Source organism: Hyla sarda, unplaced genomic scaffold, assembly GCF_029499605.1.
Source record: "Hyla sarda isolate aHylSar1 unplaced genomic scaffold, aHylSar1.hap1 scaffold_1292, whole genome shotgun sequence".
Lineage (NCBI taxonomy): Eukaryota > Metazoa > Chordata > Amphibia > Anura > Hylidae > Hyla > Hyla sarda.
The window spans coordinates 1-14,584 of record NW_026607915.1 but is presented as its reverse complement, the minus strand read 5'-3'; the positions used below and the strand labels follow the sequence as shown (position 1 = coordinate 14,584).

Here is a 14,584-nt window from a genome sequence, read left to right as displayed (position 1 = left end):
AGGCAGCTGCCTATCATGTCATGCCCTACCTGCACAGGTGTGCTGGCTACTCAAATGATCCAATTAAGGAGGCCATTTAGTCAGCAGCAGCAGAAGTCCTGTGCCTGGACGCTCCAACAGCGGCCAGACACAAGCAGAAGCAGAAGCAGCAGAAGCAGCAGCAGCACCACCTTTTGTTTTTTGGCTGCTGCAGCAGCAGCAAGGCCCACAGGGCTGGCTAGCTGGCTAGCCAGCAAGCAGGTAGCAATGAAAGTAGGAATCTTTCTTTTTAACCCTGTAAGGGGGTGGTGCACTGTACCCGAAGATACTGCCATATCGGGTCAATGCATAGGGCGACGGAAGCAAGCTTCGAAATCGGCCCCCGTTCTCAAAAATCCATTTAATATATGGTCCCCAGATAGGGGACGTATCAGATATTAAACTGATAAGAACAGATACTACACTTGATCTTAGCCAAAAGGCCGAGAAGCGATAACCGTGAAAGGGGCGGGCCCAACAAGGTGCCCTTCATGGGCACTATCACTGCTTGCTGTCAGGGAGGCTGCCAGACAATTTTCCATGCACACTCTGGGCTGGGGGGCAGTCAACCACCAGTACACACAGCAGAACCTAAACCCATACCATTATTGCTAAGCAGCAAGACAGGGGCCCATTGCACTCCCACGGGGCCTTTTTAAATGCAATCCATAACCCGGATTTGCCAGGAACCCTTCTTACTCCTCCTACTTGCATGTGACACTGGGCTTAGGATCTGCACAGGAAACACACACACAAGCACACACCTACCTTTGTTGCCTGCAGATGCCTCCTTGGCTGTCCCCAAACGGTATCAAACCAACACCCACGGGAAGCTGTAAGCATAGAGGACATGCCTGCACCCCATTGGACTTACCTGTGTGGGTTAAACCCGGGTTATTTGACAACCTATGGCGGTGATGGTTCTGCTCAGGCAGAGCAGTGCTGATGCTCCTCATAAAGCTGTCGCTGCTGTGAAGGTTCTAGGTGACATCACAAATCCCTATGGTTACATACACAACAAAGCTGAGTTGTTGTTGTTTACACTCTGCAAGGCCTGTGGAAGTGAGTGACATCATAGCACTGTAGTTCTGAGGGTTCTAGATGGATGCAACAATCTCCTGTTGCTTCTATGAAGGCCATAATAGACGACATCACCAAACAGCTCCATAGTCACATACACAGCAAAGGAGAGATGTTGTTTACACCTAGTGATGTCAGTGGTATTGAGTGACATCACAGCACAGTGCTAAGGCTCCTGGGCCTGGACACAGCAGCGGCTGCAATATCTCAACGGAGAATACGTTTATATATATGTGTGTGTGTGCGCGTATATATATATATATATATATATATATATATATATATATATATATTTCTCCGCCGAAATCACTTTTAAACCCATTTCCACCTTTTTTTCCCTTCTCTTCCTCTTACTTTTTTTTCACGTTTTTTTACGTTTTCCTCCTTTTCGCCTCTTTTCTGGGCGTATTATTCTTCTTTTTCTTCTTTTTTTTCGTCTAATGCATACCCCATCAGTGCAGCAATGCTTATTCAATACCGCCAGCAGATGGAGACACTGGGGGATAATTTTCTAAGGATTTATACTGATTTTTCCTGTCTGAATTTGTCGCACAGAAAGTTGCAGGCCAAATATGTGTGACATTTCTGCGACTTTAGCTTCTAGAGCATTTTTACAACATTATACATAGGTGCTGAATACATAAAAAGCGACTGTTCAGCGACAGACAAGTCGCATCGGCTGAAAGTAGGCCAGAATGTCAGTCCATGTTGGAGCAGGTTTAGATACAGTCTAAAGTATAGATCTCAAAGTCTGTGCACAGAATTTAGCAAGGGCCTCGCACCTTCTGATGCATCAGGTAGGTGCACAATAGCATAGCCTAACCCTCTGTACTTTGGTCTATATTGATGCGGGACATAGACAGCCAGCTGATGACCAATCCATTAGTGCAATGGATGGCTGGAAGCATTTGTCTTTGCCTTTGCAATACCACAGAAGCAATGCATGGTCAATGTACAGCAATGACACACCTGTGTGAACAGCCAGGAGACCCCCCCCCCATGTTATGTTACATAGTTACATAGTTAGTACGGTCGAAAAAAGACATATGTCCATCAAGTTCAACCAGGGAATTAAGGGGTAGGGGTGTGGCGCGATATTGGGGAAGGGATGAGATTTTATATTTCTTCATAAGCATTAATCTTATTTTGTCAATTAGGAACATTCAGCACCCACCCGCTATCAAGGCAGCTGCCTATCATGTCATGCCCTACCTGCACAGGTGTGCTGGCTACTCAAATGATCCAATTAAGGAGGCCATTTAGTCAGCAGCAGCAGAAGTCCTGTGCCTGGACGCTCCAACAGCGGTCAGACACAAGCAGAAGCAGAAGCAGCAGAAGCAGCAGCAGCACCACCTTTTGTTTTTTGGCTGCAGCAGCAGCAAGGCCCACAGGGCTGGCTAGCTGGCTAGCCAGCAAGCAGGTAGCAATGAAAGTAGGAATCTTTCTTTTTAACCCTGTAAGGGGGTGGTGCACTGTACCTGAAGATACTGCCATATCGGGTCAATGCATAGGGCGACGGAAGCAAGCTTCGAAATCGGCCCCCGTTCTCAAAAATCCATTTAATATATGGTCCCCAGATAGGGGACGTATCAGATATTAAACTGATAAGAACAGATACTACACTTGATCTTAGCCAAAAGGCCGAGAAGCGATAACCGTGAAAGGGGCGGGCCCAACAAGGTGCCCTTCATGGGCACTATCACTGCTTGCTGTCAGGGAGGCTGCCAGACAATTTTCCATGCACACTCTGGGCTGGGGGGCAGTCAACCACCAGTACACACAGCAGAACCTAAACCCATACCATTATTGCTAAGCAGCAAGACAGGGGCCCATTGCACTCCCACGGGGCCTTTTTAAATGCAATCCATAACCCGGATTTGCCAGGAACCCTTCTTACTCCTCCTACTTGCATGTGACACTGGGCTTAGGATCTGCATAGGAAACACACACACAAGCACACACCTACCTTTGTTGCCTGCAGATGCCTCCTTGGCTGTCCCCAAACGGTATCAAACCAACACCCACGGGAAGCTGTAAGCATAGAGGACATGCCTGCACCCCATTGGACTTACCTGTGTGGGTTAAACCCGGGTTATTTGACAACCTATGGCGGTGATGGTTCTGCTCAGGCAGAGCAGTGCTGATGCTCCTCATAAAGCTGTCGCTGCTGTGAAGGTTCTAGGTGACATCACAAATCCCTATGGTTACATACACAACAAAGCTGGGTTGTTGTTGTTTACACTCTGCAAGGCCTGTGGAAGTGAGTGACATCATAGCACTGTAGTTCTGAGGGTTCTAGATGGATGCAACAATCTCCTGTTGCTTCTATGAAGGCCATAATAGACGACATCACCAAACAGCTCCATAGTCACATACACAGCAAAGGAGAGATGTTGTTTACACCTAGTGATGTCAGTGGTATTGAGTGACATCACAGCACAGTGCTAAGGCTCCTGGGCCTGGACACAGCAGCGGCTGCAATATCTCAACGGAGAATACGTTTATATATATGTGTGTGTGTGCGCGTATATATATATATATATATATATATATATATATATTTCTCCGCCGAAATCACTTTTAAACCCATTTCCACCTTTTTTTCCCTTCTCTTCCTCTTACTTTTTTTTCACGTTTTTTTACGTTTTTCTCCTTTTCGCCTCTTTTCTGGGTGTATTATTCTTCATTTTCTTCTTTTTTTTCGTCTAATGCATACCCCATCAGTGCAGCAATGCTTATTCAATACCGCCAGCAGATGGAGACACTGGGGGATAATTTTCTAAGGATTTATACTGATTTTTCCTGTCTGAATTTGTCGCACAGAAAGTTGCAGGCCAAATATGTGTGACATTTCTGCGACTTTAGCTTCTAGAGCATTTTTACAACATTATACATAGGTGCTGAATACATAAAAAGCGACTGTTCAGCGACAGACAAGTCGCATCGGCTGAAAGTAGGCCAGAATGTCAGTCCATGTTGGAGCAGGTTTAGATACAGTCTAAAGTATAGATCTCAAAGTCTGTGCACAGAATTTAGCAAGGGCCTCGCACCTTCTGATGCATCAGGTAGGTGCACAATAGCATAGCCTAACCCTCTGTACTTTGGTCTATATTGATGCGGGACATAGACAGCCAGCTGATGACCAATCCATTAGTGCAATGGATGGCTGGAAGCATTTGTCTTTGCCTTTGCAATACCACAGAAGCAATGCATGGTCAATGTACAGCAATGACACACCTGTGTGAACAGCCAGGAGACCCCCCCCCCCCATGTTATGTTACATAGTTACATAGTTAGTACGGTCGAAAAAAGACATATGTCCATCAAGTTCAACCAGGGAATTAAGGGGTAGGGGTGTGGCGCGATATTGGGGAAGGGATGAGATTTTATATTTCTTCATAAGCATTAATCTTATTTTGTCAATTAGGAACATTCAGCACCCACCCGCTATCAAGGCAGCTGCCTATCATGTCATGCCCTACCTGCACAGGTGTGCTGGCTACTCAAATGATCCAATTAAGGAGGCCATTTAGTCAGCAGCAGCAGAAGTCCTGTGCCTGGACGCTCCAACAGCGGCCAGACACAAGCAGAAGCAGAAGCAGCAGCAGCACCACCTTTTGTTTTTTGGCTGCAGCAGCAGCAAGGCCCACAGGGCTGGCTAGCTGGCTAGCCAGCAAGCAGGTAGCAATGAAAGTAGGAATCTTTCTTTTTAACCCTGTGAGGGGGTGGTGCACTGTACCCGAAGATACTGCCATATCGGGTCAATGCATAGGGCGACGGAAGCAAGCTTCGAAATCGGCCCCCGTTCTCAAAAATCCATTTAATATATGGTCCCCAGATAGGGGACGTATCAGATATTAAACTGATAAGAACAGATACTACACTTGATCTTAGCCAAAAGGCCGAGAAGCAATAACCGTGAAAGGGGCGGGCCCAACAAGGTGCCCTTCATGGGCACTATCACTGCTTGCTGTCAGGGAGGCTGCCAGACAATTTTCCATGCACACTCTGGGCTGGGGGGCAGTCAACCACCAGTACACACAGCAGAACCTAAACCCATACCATTATTGCTAAGCAGCAAGACAGGGGCCCATTGCACTCCCACGGGGCCTTTTTAAATGCAATCCATAACCCGGATTTGCCAGGAACCCTTCTTACTCCTCCTACTTGCATGTGACACTGGGCTTAGGATCTGCATAGGAAACACACACACAAGCACACACCTACCTTTGTTGCCTGCAGATGCCTCCTTGGCTGTCCCCAAACGGTATCAAACCAACACCCACGGGAAGCTGTAAGCATAGAGGACATGCCTGCACCCCATTGGACTTACCTGTGTGGGTTAAACCCGGGTTATTTGACAACCTATGGCGGTGATGGTTCTGCTCAGGCAGAGCAGTGCTGATGCTCCTCATAAAGCTGTCGCTGCTGTGAAGGTTCTAGGTGACATCACAAATCCCTATGGTTACATACACAACAAAGCTGGGTTGTTGTTGTTTACACTTTGCAAGGCCTGTGGAAGTGAGTGACATCATAGCACTGTAGTTCTGAGGGTTCTAGATGGATGCAACAATCTCCTGTTGCTTCTATGAAGGCCATAATAGACGACATCACCAAACAGCTCCATAGTCACATACACAGCAAAGGAGAGATGTTGTTTACACCTAGTGATGTCAGTGGTATTGAGTGACATCACAGCACAGTGCTAAGGCTCCTGGGCCTGGACACAGCAGCGGCTGCAATATCTCAACGGAGAATACGTTTATATATATGTGTGTGTGTGCGCGTATATATATATATAATATATATATATATATATATATATATATATATATATATTTCTCCGCCGAAATCACTTTTAAACCCATTTCCACCTTTTTTTCCCTTCTCTTCCTCTTACTTTTTTTTCACGTTTTTTTACGTTTTCCTCCTTTTCGCCTCTTTTCTGGGCGTATTATTCTTCTTTTTCTTCTTTTTTTTCGTCTAATGCATACCCCATCAGTGCAGCAATGCTTATTCAATACCGCCAGCAGATGGAGACACTGGGGGATAATTTTCTAAGGATTTATACTGATTTTTCCTGTCTGAATTTGTCGCACAGAAAGTTGCAGGCCAAATATGTGTGACATTTCTGCGACTTTAGCTTCTAGAGCATTTTTACAACATTATACATAGGTGCTGAATACATAAAAAGCGACTGTTCAGCGACAGACAAGTCGCATCGGCTGAAAGTAGGCCAGAATGTCAGTCCATGTTGGAGCAGGTTTAGATACAGTCTAAAGTATAGATCTCAAAGTCTGTGCACAGAATTTAGCAAGGGCCTCGCACCTTCTGATGCATCAGGTAGGTGCACAATAGCATAGCCTAACCCTCTGTACTTTGGTCTATATTGATGCGGGACATAGACAGCCAGCTGATGACCAATCCATTAGTGCAATGGATGGCTGGAAGCATTTGTCTTTGCCTTTGCAATACCACAGAAGCAATGCATGGTCAATGTACAGCAATGACACACCTGTGTGAACAGCCAGGAGACCCCCCCCCCCCCCCCATGTTATGTTACATAGTTACATAGTTAGTACGGTCGAAAAAAGACATATGTCCATCAAGTTCAACCAGGGAATTAAGGGGTAGGGGTGTGGCGCGATATTGGGGAAGGGATGAGATTTTATATTTCTTCATAAGCATTAATCTTATTTTGTCAATTAGGAACATTCAGCACCCACCCGCTATCAAGGCAGCTGCCTATCATGTCATGCCCTACCTGCACAGGTGTGCTGGCTACTCAAATGATCCAATTAAGGAGGCCATTTAGTCAGCAGCAGCAGAAGTCCTGTGCCTGGACGCTCCAACAGCGGCCAGACACAAGCAGAAGCAGAAGCAGCAGAAGCAGCAGCAGCACCACCTTTTGTTTTTTGGCTGCAGCAGCAGCAAGGCCCACAGGGCTGGCTAGCTGGCTAGCCAGCAAGCAGGTAGCAATGAAAGTAGGAATCTTTCTTTTTAACCCTGTAAGGGGGTGGTGCACTGTACCCGAAGATACTGCCATATCGGGTCAATGCATAGGGCGACGGAAGCAAGCTTCGAAATCGGCCCCCGTTCTCAAAAATCCATTTAATATATGGTCCCCAGATAGGGGACGTATCAGATATTAAACTGATAAGAACAGATACTACACTTGATCTTAGCCAAAAGGCCGAGAAGCAATAACCGTGAAAGGGGCGGGCCCAACAAGGTGCCCTTCATGGGCACTATCACTGCTTGCTGTCAGGGAGGCTGCCAGACAATTTTCCATGCACACTCTGGGCTGGGGGGCAGTCAACCACCAGTACACACAGCAGAACCTAAACCCATACCATTATTGCTAAGCAGCAAGACAGGGGCCCATTGCACTCCCACGGGGCCTTTTTAAATGCAATCCATAACCCGGATTTGCCAGGAACCCTTCTTACTCCTCCTACTTGCATGTGACACTGGGCTTAGGATCTGCATAGGAAACACACACACAAGCACACACCTACCTTTGTTGCCTGCAGATGCCTCCTTGGCTGTCCCCAAACGGTATCAAACCAACACCCACGGGAAGCTGTAAGCATAGAGGACATGCCTGCACCCCATTGGACTTACCTGTGTGGGTTAAACCCGGGTTATTTGACAACCTATGGCGGTGATGGTTCTGCTCAGGCAGAGCAGTGCTGATGCTCCTCATAAAGCTGTCGCTGCTGTGAAGGTTCTAGGTGACATCACAAATCCCTATGGTTACATACACAACAAAGCTGGGTTGTTGTTGTTTACACTCTGCAAGGCCTGTGGAAGTGAGTGACATCATAGCACTGTAGTTCTGAGGGTTCTAGATGGATGCAACAATCTCCTGTTGCTTCTATGAAGGCCATAATAGACGACATCACCAAACAGCTCCATAGTCACATACACAGCAAAGGAGAGATGTTGTTTACACCTAGTGATGTCAGTGGTATTGAGTGACATCACAGCACAGTGCTAAGGCTCCTGGGCCTGGACACAGCAGCGGCTGCAATATCTCAACGGAGAATACGTTTATATATATGTGTGTGTGTGCGCGTATATATATATATATATATATATATATATATATATATATATATATATATTTCTCCGCCGAAATCACTTTTAAACCCATTTCCACCTTTTTTTCCCTTCTCTTCCTCTTACTTTTTTTTCACGTTTTTTTACGTTTTCCTCCTTTTCGCCTCTTTTCTGGGCGTATTATTCTTCTTTTTCTTCTTTTTTTTCGTCTAATGCATACCCCATCAGTGCAGCAATGCTTATTCAATACCGCCAGCAGATGGAGACACTGGGGGATAATTTTCTAAGGATTTATACTGATTTTTCCTGTCTGAATTTGTCGCACAGAAAGTTGCAGGCCAAATATGTGTGACATTTCTGCGACTTTAGCTTCTAGAGCATTTTTACAACATTATACATAGGTGCTGAATACATAAAAAGCGACTGTTCAGCGACAGACAAGTCGCATCGGCTGAAAGTAGGCCAGAATGTCAGTCCATGTTGGAGCAGGTTTAGATACAGTCTAAAGTATAGATCTCAAAGTCTGTGCACAGAATTTAGCAAGGGCCTCGCACCTTCTGATGCATCAGGTAGGTGCACAATAGCATAGCCTAACCCTCTGTACTTTGGTCTATATTGATGCGGGACATAGACAGCCAGCTGATGACCAATCCATTAGTGCAATGGATGGCTGGAAGCATTTGTCTTTGCCTTTGCAATACCACAGAAGCAATGCATGGTCAATGTACAGCAATGACACACCTGTGTGAACAGCCAGGAGACCCCCCCCCCCCCCATGTTATGTTACATAGTTACATAGTTAGTACGGTCGAAAAAAGACATATGTCCATCAAGTTCAACCAGGGAATTAAGGGGTAGGGGTGTGGCGCGATATTGGGGAAGGGATGAGATTTTATATTTCTTCATAAGCATTAATCTTATTTTGTCAATTAGGAACATTCAGCACCCACCCGCTATCAAGGCAGCTGCCTATCATGTCATGCCCTACCTGCACAGGTGTGCTGGCTACTCAAATGATCCAATTAAGGAGGCCATTTAGTCAGCAGCAGCAGAAGTCCTGTGCCTGGACGCTCCAACAGCGGCCAGACACAAGCAGAAGCAGAAGCAGCAGAAGCAGCAGCAGCACCACCTTTTGTTTTTTGGCTGCAGCAGCAGCAAGGCCCACAGGGCTGGCTAGCTGGCTAGCCAGCAAGCAGGTAGCAATGAAAGTAGGAATCTTTCTTTTTAACCCTGTAAGGGGGTGGTGCACTGTACCCGAAGATACTGCCATATCGGGTCAATGCATAGGGCGACGGAAGCAAGCTTCGAAATCGGCCCCCGTTCTCAAAAATCCATTTAATATATGGTCCCCAGATAGGGGACGTATCAGATATTAAACTGATAAGAACAGATACTACACTTGATCTTAGCCAAAAGGCCGAGAAGCGATAACCGTGAAAGGGGCGGGCCCAACAAGGTGCCCTTCATGGGCACTATCACTGCTTGCTGTCAGGGAGGCTGCCAGACAATTTTCCATGCACACTCTGGGCTGGGGGGCAGTCAACCACCAGTACACACAGCAGAACCTAAACCCATACCATTATTGCTAAGCAGCAAGACAGGGGCCCATTGCACTCCCACGGGGCCTTTTTAAATGCAATCCATAACCCGGATTTGCCAGGAACCCGTCTTACTCCTCCTACTTGCATGTGACACTGGGCTTAGGATCTGCATAGGAAACACACACACAAGCACACACCTACCTTTGTTGCCTGCAGATGCCTCCTTGGCTGTCCCCAAACGGTATCAAACCAACACCCACGGGAAGCTGTAAGCATAGAGGACATGCCTGCACCCCATTGGACTTACCTGTGTGGGTTAAACCCGGGTTATTTGACAACCTATGGCGGTGATGGTTCTGCTCAGGCAGAGCAGTGCTGATGCTCCTCATAAAGCTGTCGCTGCTGTGAAGGTTCTAGGTGACATCACAAATCCCTATGGTTACATACACAACAAAGCTGGGTTGTTGTTGTTTACACTCTGCAAGGCCTGTGGAAGTGAGTGACATCATAGCACTGTAGTTCTGAGGGTTCTAGATGGATGCAACAATCTCCTGTTGCTTCTATGAAGGCCATAATAGACGACATCACCAAACAGCTCCATAGTCACATACACAGCAAAGGAGAGATGTTGTTTACACCTAGTGATGTCAGTGGTATTGAGTGACATCACAGCACAGTGCTAAGGCTCCTGGGCCTGGACACAGCAGCGGCTGCAATATCTCAACGGAGAATACGTTTATATATATGTGTGTGTGTGCGCGTATATATATATATATATATATATATATATATATATATATATATATATTTCTCCGCCGAAATCACTTTTAAACCCATTTCCACCTTTTTTTCCCTTCTCTTCCTCTTACTTTTTTTTCACGTTTTTTTACGTTTTTCTCCTTTTCGCCTCTTTTCTGGGCGTATTATTCTTCTTTTTCTTCTTTTTTTTCGTCTAATGCATACCCCATCAGTGCAGCAATGCTTATTCAATACCGCCAGCAGATGGAGACACTGGGGGATAATTTTCTAAGGATTTATACTGATTTTTCCTGTCTGAATTTGTCGCACAGAAAGTTGCAGGCCAAATATGTGTGACATTTCTGCGACTTTAGCTTCTAGAGCATTTTTACAACATTATACATAGGTGCTGAATACATAAAAAGCGACTGTTCAGCGACAGACAAGTCGCATCGGCTGAAAGTAGGCCAGAATGTCAGTCCATGTTGGAGCAGGTTTAGATACAGTCTAAAGTATAGATCTCAAAGTCTGTGCACAGAATTTAGCAAGGGCCTCGCACCTTCTGATGCATCAGGTAGGTGCACAATAGCATAGCCTAACCCTCTGTACTTTGGTCTATATTGATGCGGGACATAGACAGCCAGCTGATGACCAATCCATTAGTGCAATGGATGGCTGGAAGCATTTGTCTTTGCCTTTGCAATACCACAGAAGCAATGCATGGTCAATGTACAGCAATGACACACCTGTGTGAACAGCCAGGAGACCCCCCCCCCCCCCCCATGTTATGTTACATAGTTACATAGTTAGTACGGTCGAAAAAAGACATATGTCCATCAAGTTCAACCAGGGAATTAAGGGGTAGGGGTGTGGCGCGATATTGGGGAAGGGATGAGATTTTATATTTCTTCATAAGCATTAATCTTATTTTGTCAATTAGGAACATTCAGCACCCACCCGCTATCAAGGCAGCTGCCTATCATGTCATGCCCTACCTGCACAGGTGTGCTGGCTACTCAAATGATCCAATTAAGGAGGCCATTTAGTCAGCAGCAGCAGAAGTCCTGTGCCTGGACGCTCCAACAGCGGCCAGACACAAGCAGAAGCAGAAGCAGCAGAAGCAGCAGCAGCACCACCTTTTGTTTTTTGGCTGCAGCAGCAGCAAGGCCCACAGGGCTGGCTAGCTGGCTAGCCAGCAAGCAGGTAGCAATGAAAGTAGGAATCTTTCTTTTTAACCCTGTAAGGGGGTGGTGCACTGTACCCGAAGATACTGCCATATCGGGTCAATGCATAGGGCGACGGAAGCAAGCTTCGAAATCGGCCCCCGTTCTCAAAAATCCATTTAATATATGGTCCCCAGATAGGGGACGTATCAGATATTAAACTGATAAGAACAGATACTACACTTGATCTTAGCCAAAAGGCCGAGAAGCGATAACCGTGAAAGGGGCGGGCCCAACAAGGTGCCCTTCATGGGCACTATCACTGCTTGCTGTCAGGGAGGCTGCCAGACAATTTTCCATGCACACTCTGGGCTGGGGGGCAGTCAACCACCAGTACACACAGCAGAACCTAAACCCATACCATTATTGCTAAGCAGCAAGACAGGGGCCCATTGCACTCCCACGGGGCCTTTTTAAATGCAATCCATAACCCGGATTTGCCAGGAACCCTTCTTACTCCTCCTACTTGCATGTGACACTGGGCTTAGGATCTGCATAGGAAACACACACACAAGCACACACCTACCTTTGTTGCCTGCAGATGCCTCCTTGGCTGTCCCCAAACGGTATCAAACCAACACCCACGGGAAGCTGTAAGCATAGAGGACATGCCTGCACCCCATTGGACTTACCTGTGTGGGTTAAACCCGGGTTATTTGACAACCTATGGCGGTGATGGTTCTGCTCAGGCAGAGCAGTGCTGATGCTCCTCATAAAGCTGTCGCTGCTGTGAAGGTTCTAGGTGACATCACAAATCCCTATGGTTACATACACAACAAAGCTGAGTTGTTGTTGTTTACACTCTGCAAGGCCTGTGGAAGTGAGTGACATCATAGCACTGTAGTTCTGAGGGTTCTAGATGGATGCAACAATCTCCTGTTGCTTCTATGAAGGCCATAATAGACGACATCACCAAACAGCTCCATAGTCACATACACAGCAAAGGAGAGATGTTGTTTACACCTAGTGATGTCAGTGGTATTGAGTGACATCACAGCACAGTGCTAAGGCTCCTGGGCCTGGACACAGCAGCGGCTGCAATATCTCAACGGAGAATACGTTTATATATATGTGTGTGTGTGCGCGTATATATATATATATATATATATATATATATATATATATATATATATTTCTCCGCCGAAATCACTTTTAAACCCATTTCCACCTTTTTTTCCCTTCTCTTCCTCTTACTTTTTTTTCACGTTTTTTTACGTTTTCCTCCTTTTCGCCTCTTTTCTGGGCGTATTATTCTTCTTTTTCTTCTTTTTTTTCGTCTAATGCATACCCCATCAGTGCAGCAATGCTTATTCAATACCGCCAGCAGATGGAGACACTGGGGGATAATTTTCTAAGGATTTATACTGATTTTTCCTGTCTGAATTTGTCGCACAGAAAGTTGCAGGCCAAATATGTGTGACATTTCTGCGACTTTAGCTTCTAGAGCATTTTTACAACATTATACATAGGTGCTGAATACATAAAAAGCGACTGTTCAGCGACAGACAAGTCGCATCGGCTGAAAGTAGGCCAGAATGTCAGTCCATGTTGGAGCAGGTTTAGATACAGTCTAAAGTATAGATCTCAAAGTCTGTGCACAGAATTTAGCAAGGGCCTCGCACCTTCTGATGCATCAGGTAGGTGCACAATAGCATAGCCTAACCCTCTGTACTTTGGTCTATATTGATGCGGGACATAGACAGCCAGCTGATGACCAATCCATTAGTGCAATGGATGGCTGGAAGCATTTGTCTTTGCCTTTGCAATACCACAGAAGCAATGCATGGTCAATGTACAGCAATGACACACCTGTGTGAACAGCCAGGAGACCCCCCCCCCCCCCCCCCATGTTATGTTACATAGTTACATAGTTAGTACGGTCGAAAAAAGACATATGTCCATCAAGTTCAACCAGGGAATTAAGGGGTAGGGGTGTGGCGCGATATTGGGGAAGGGATGAGATTTTATATTTCTTCATAAGCATTAATCTTATTTTGTCAATTAGGAACATTCAGCACCCACCCGCTATCAAGGCAGCTGCCTATCATGTCATGCCCTACCTGCACAGGTGTGCTGGCTACTCAAATGATCCAATTAAGGAGGCCATTTAGTCAGCAGCAGCAGAAGTCCTGTGCCTGGACGCTCCAACAGCGGTCAGACACAAGCAGAAGCAGAAGCAGCAGAAGCAGCAGCAGCACCACCTTTTGTTTTTTGGCTGCAGCAGCAGCAAGGCCCACAGGGCTGGCTAGCTGGCTAGCCAGCAAGCAGGTAGCAATGAAAGTAGGAATCTTTCTTTTTAACCCTGTAAGGGGGTGGTGCACTGTACCTGAAGATACTGCCATATCGGGTCAATGCATAGGGCGACGGAAGCAAGCTTCGAAATCGGCCCCCGTTCTCAAAAATCCATTTAATATATGGTCCCCAGATAGGGGACGTATCAGATATTAAACTGATAAGAACAGATACTACACTTGATCTTAGCCAAAAGGCCGAGAAGCGATAACCGTGAAAGGGGCGGGCCCAACAAGGTGCCCTTCATGGGCACTATCACTGCTTGCTGTCAGGGAGGCTGCCAGACAATTTTCCATGCACACTCTGGGCTGGGGGGCAGTCAACCACCAGTACACACAGCAGAACCTAAACCCATACCATTATTGCTAAGCAGCAAGACAGGGGCCCATTGCACTCCCACGGGGCCTTTTTAAATGCAATCCATAACCCGGATTTGCCAGGAACCCTTCTTACTCCTCCTACTTGCATGTGACACTGGGCTTAGGATCTGCATAGGAAACACACACACAAGCACACACCTACCTTTGTTGCCTGCAGATGCCTCCTTGGCTGTCCCCAAACGGTATCAAACCAACACCCACGGGAAGCTGTAAGCATAGAGGACATGCCTGCACCCCATTGGACTTACCT

At 46.4% G+C, this 14,584-nt stretch overlaps 7 non-coding genes across 7 annotated transcripts; all 7 read right to left on the bottom strand.

Moving 5' to 3' along the window:
* Positions 1-282: 282 nt before the first annotated feature.
* On the bottom strand, positions 283-473 carry LOC130304784 (U2 spliceosomal RNA). Its single transcript, XR_008854504.1, has one exon. It is a non-coding gene; the product is annotated as a U2 spliceosomal RNA (small nuclear RNA).
* A 2,087-nt stretch (positions 474-2,560) lies between these two features.
* Positions 2,561-2,751, bottom strand: LOC130304792 (U2 spliceosomal RNA). Its single transcript, XR_008854512.1, has one exon. It is a non-coding gene; the product is annotated as a U2 spliceosomal RNA (small nuclear RNA).
* A 2,070-nt stretch (positions 2,752-4,821) lies between these two features.
* LOC130304789 (U2 spliceosomal RNA) lies at positions 4,822-5,012 on the bottom strand. Its single transcript, XR_008854509.1, has one exon. It is a non-coding gene; the product is annotated as a U2 spliceosomal RNA (small nuclear RNA).
* Positions 5,013-7,112: 2,100 nt separating this feature from the next.
* On the bottom strand, positions 7,113-7,303 carry LOC130304788 (U2 spliceosomal RNA). The gene has a single exon (XR_008854508.1). It is a non-coding gene; the product is annotated as a U2 spliceosomal RNA (small nuclear RNA).
* Positions 7,304-9,398: 2,095 nt separating this feature from the next.
* LOC130304773 (U2 spliceosomal RNA) lies at positions 9,399-9,589 on the bottom strand. Its single transcript, XR_008854493.1, has one exon. It is a non-coding gene; the product is annotated as a U2 spliceosomal RNA (small nuclear RNA).
* Positions 9,590-11,684: 2,095 nt separating this feature from the next.
* Positions 11,685-11,875, bottom strand: LOC130304762 (U2 spliceosomal RNA). Its single transcript, XR_008854482.1, has one exon. It is a non-coding gene; the product is annotated as a U2 spliceosomal RNA (small nuclear RNA).
* Positions 11,876-13,972: 2,097 nt separating this feature from the next.
* On the bottom strand, positions 13,973-14,163 carry LOC130304791 (U2 spliceosomal RNA). Its single transcript, XR_008854511.1, has one exon. It is a non-coding gene; the product is annotated as a U2 spliceosomal RNA (small nuclear RNA).
* Positions 14,164-14,584: the final 421 nt, after the last annotated feature.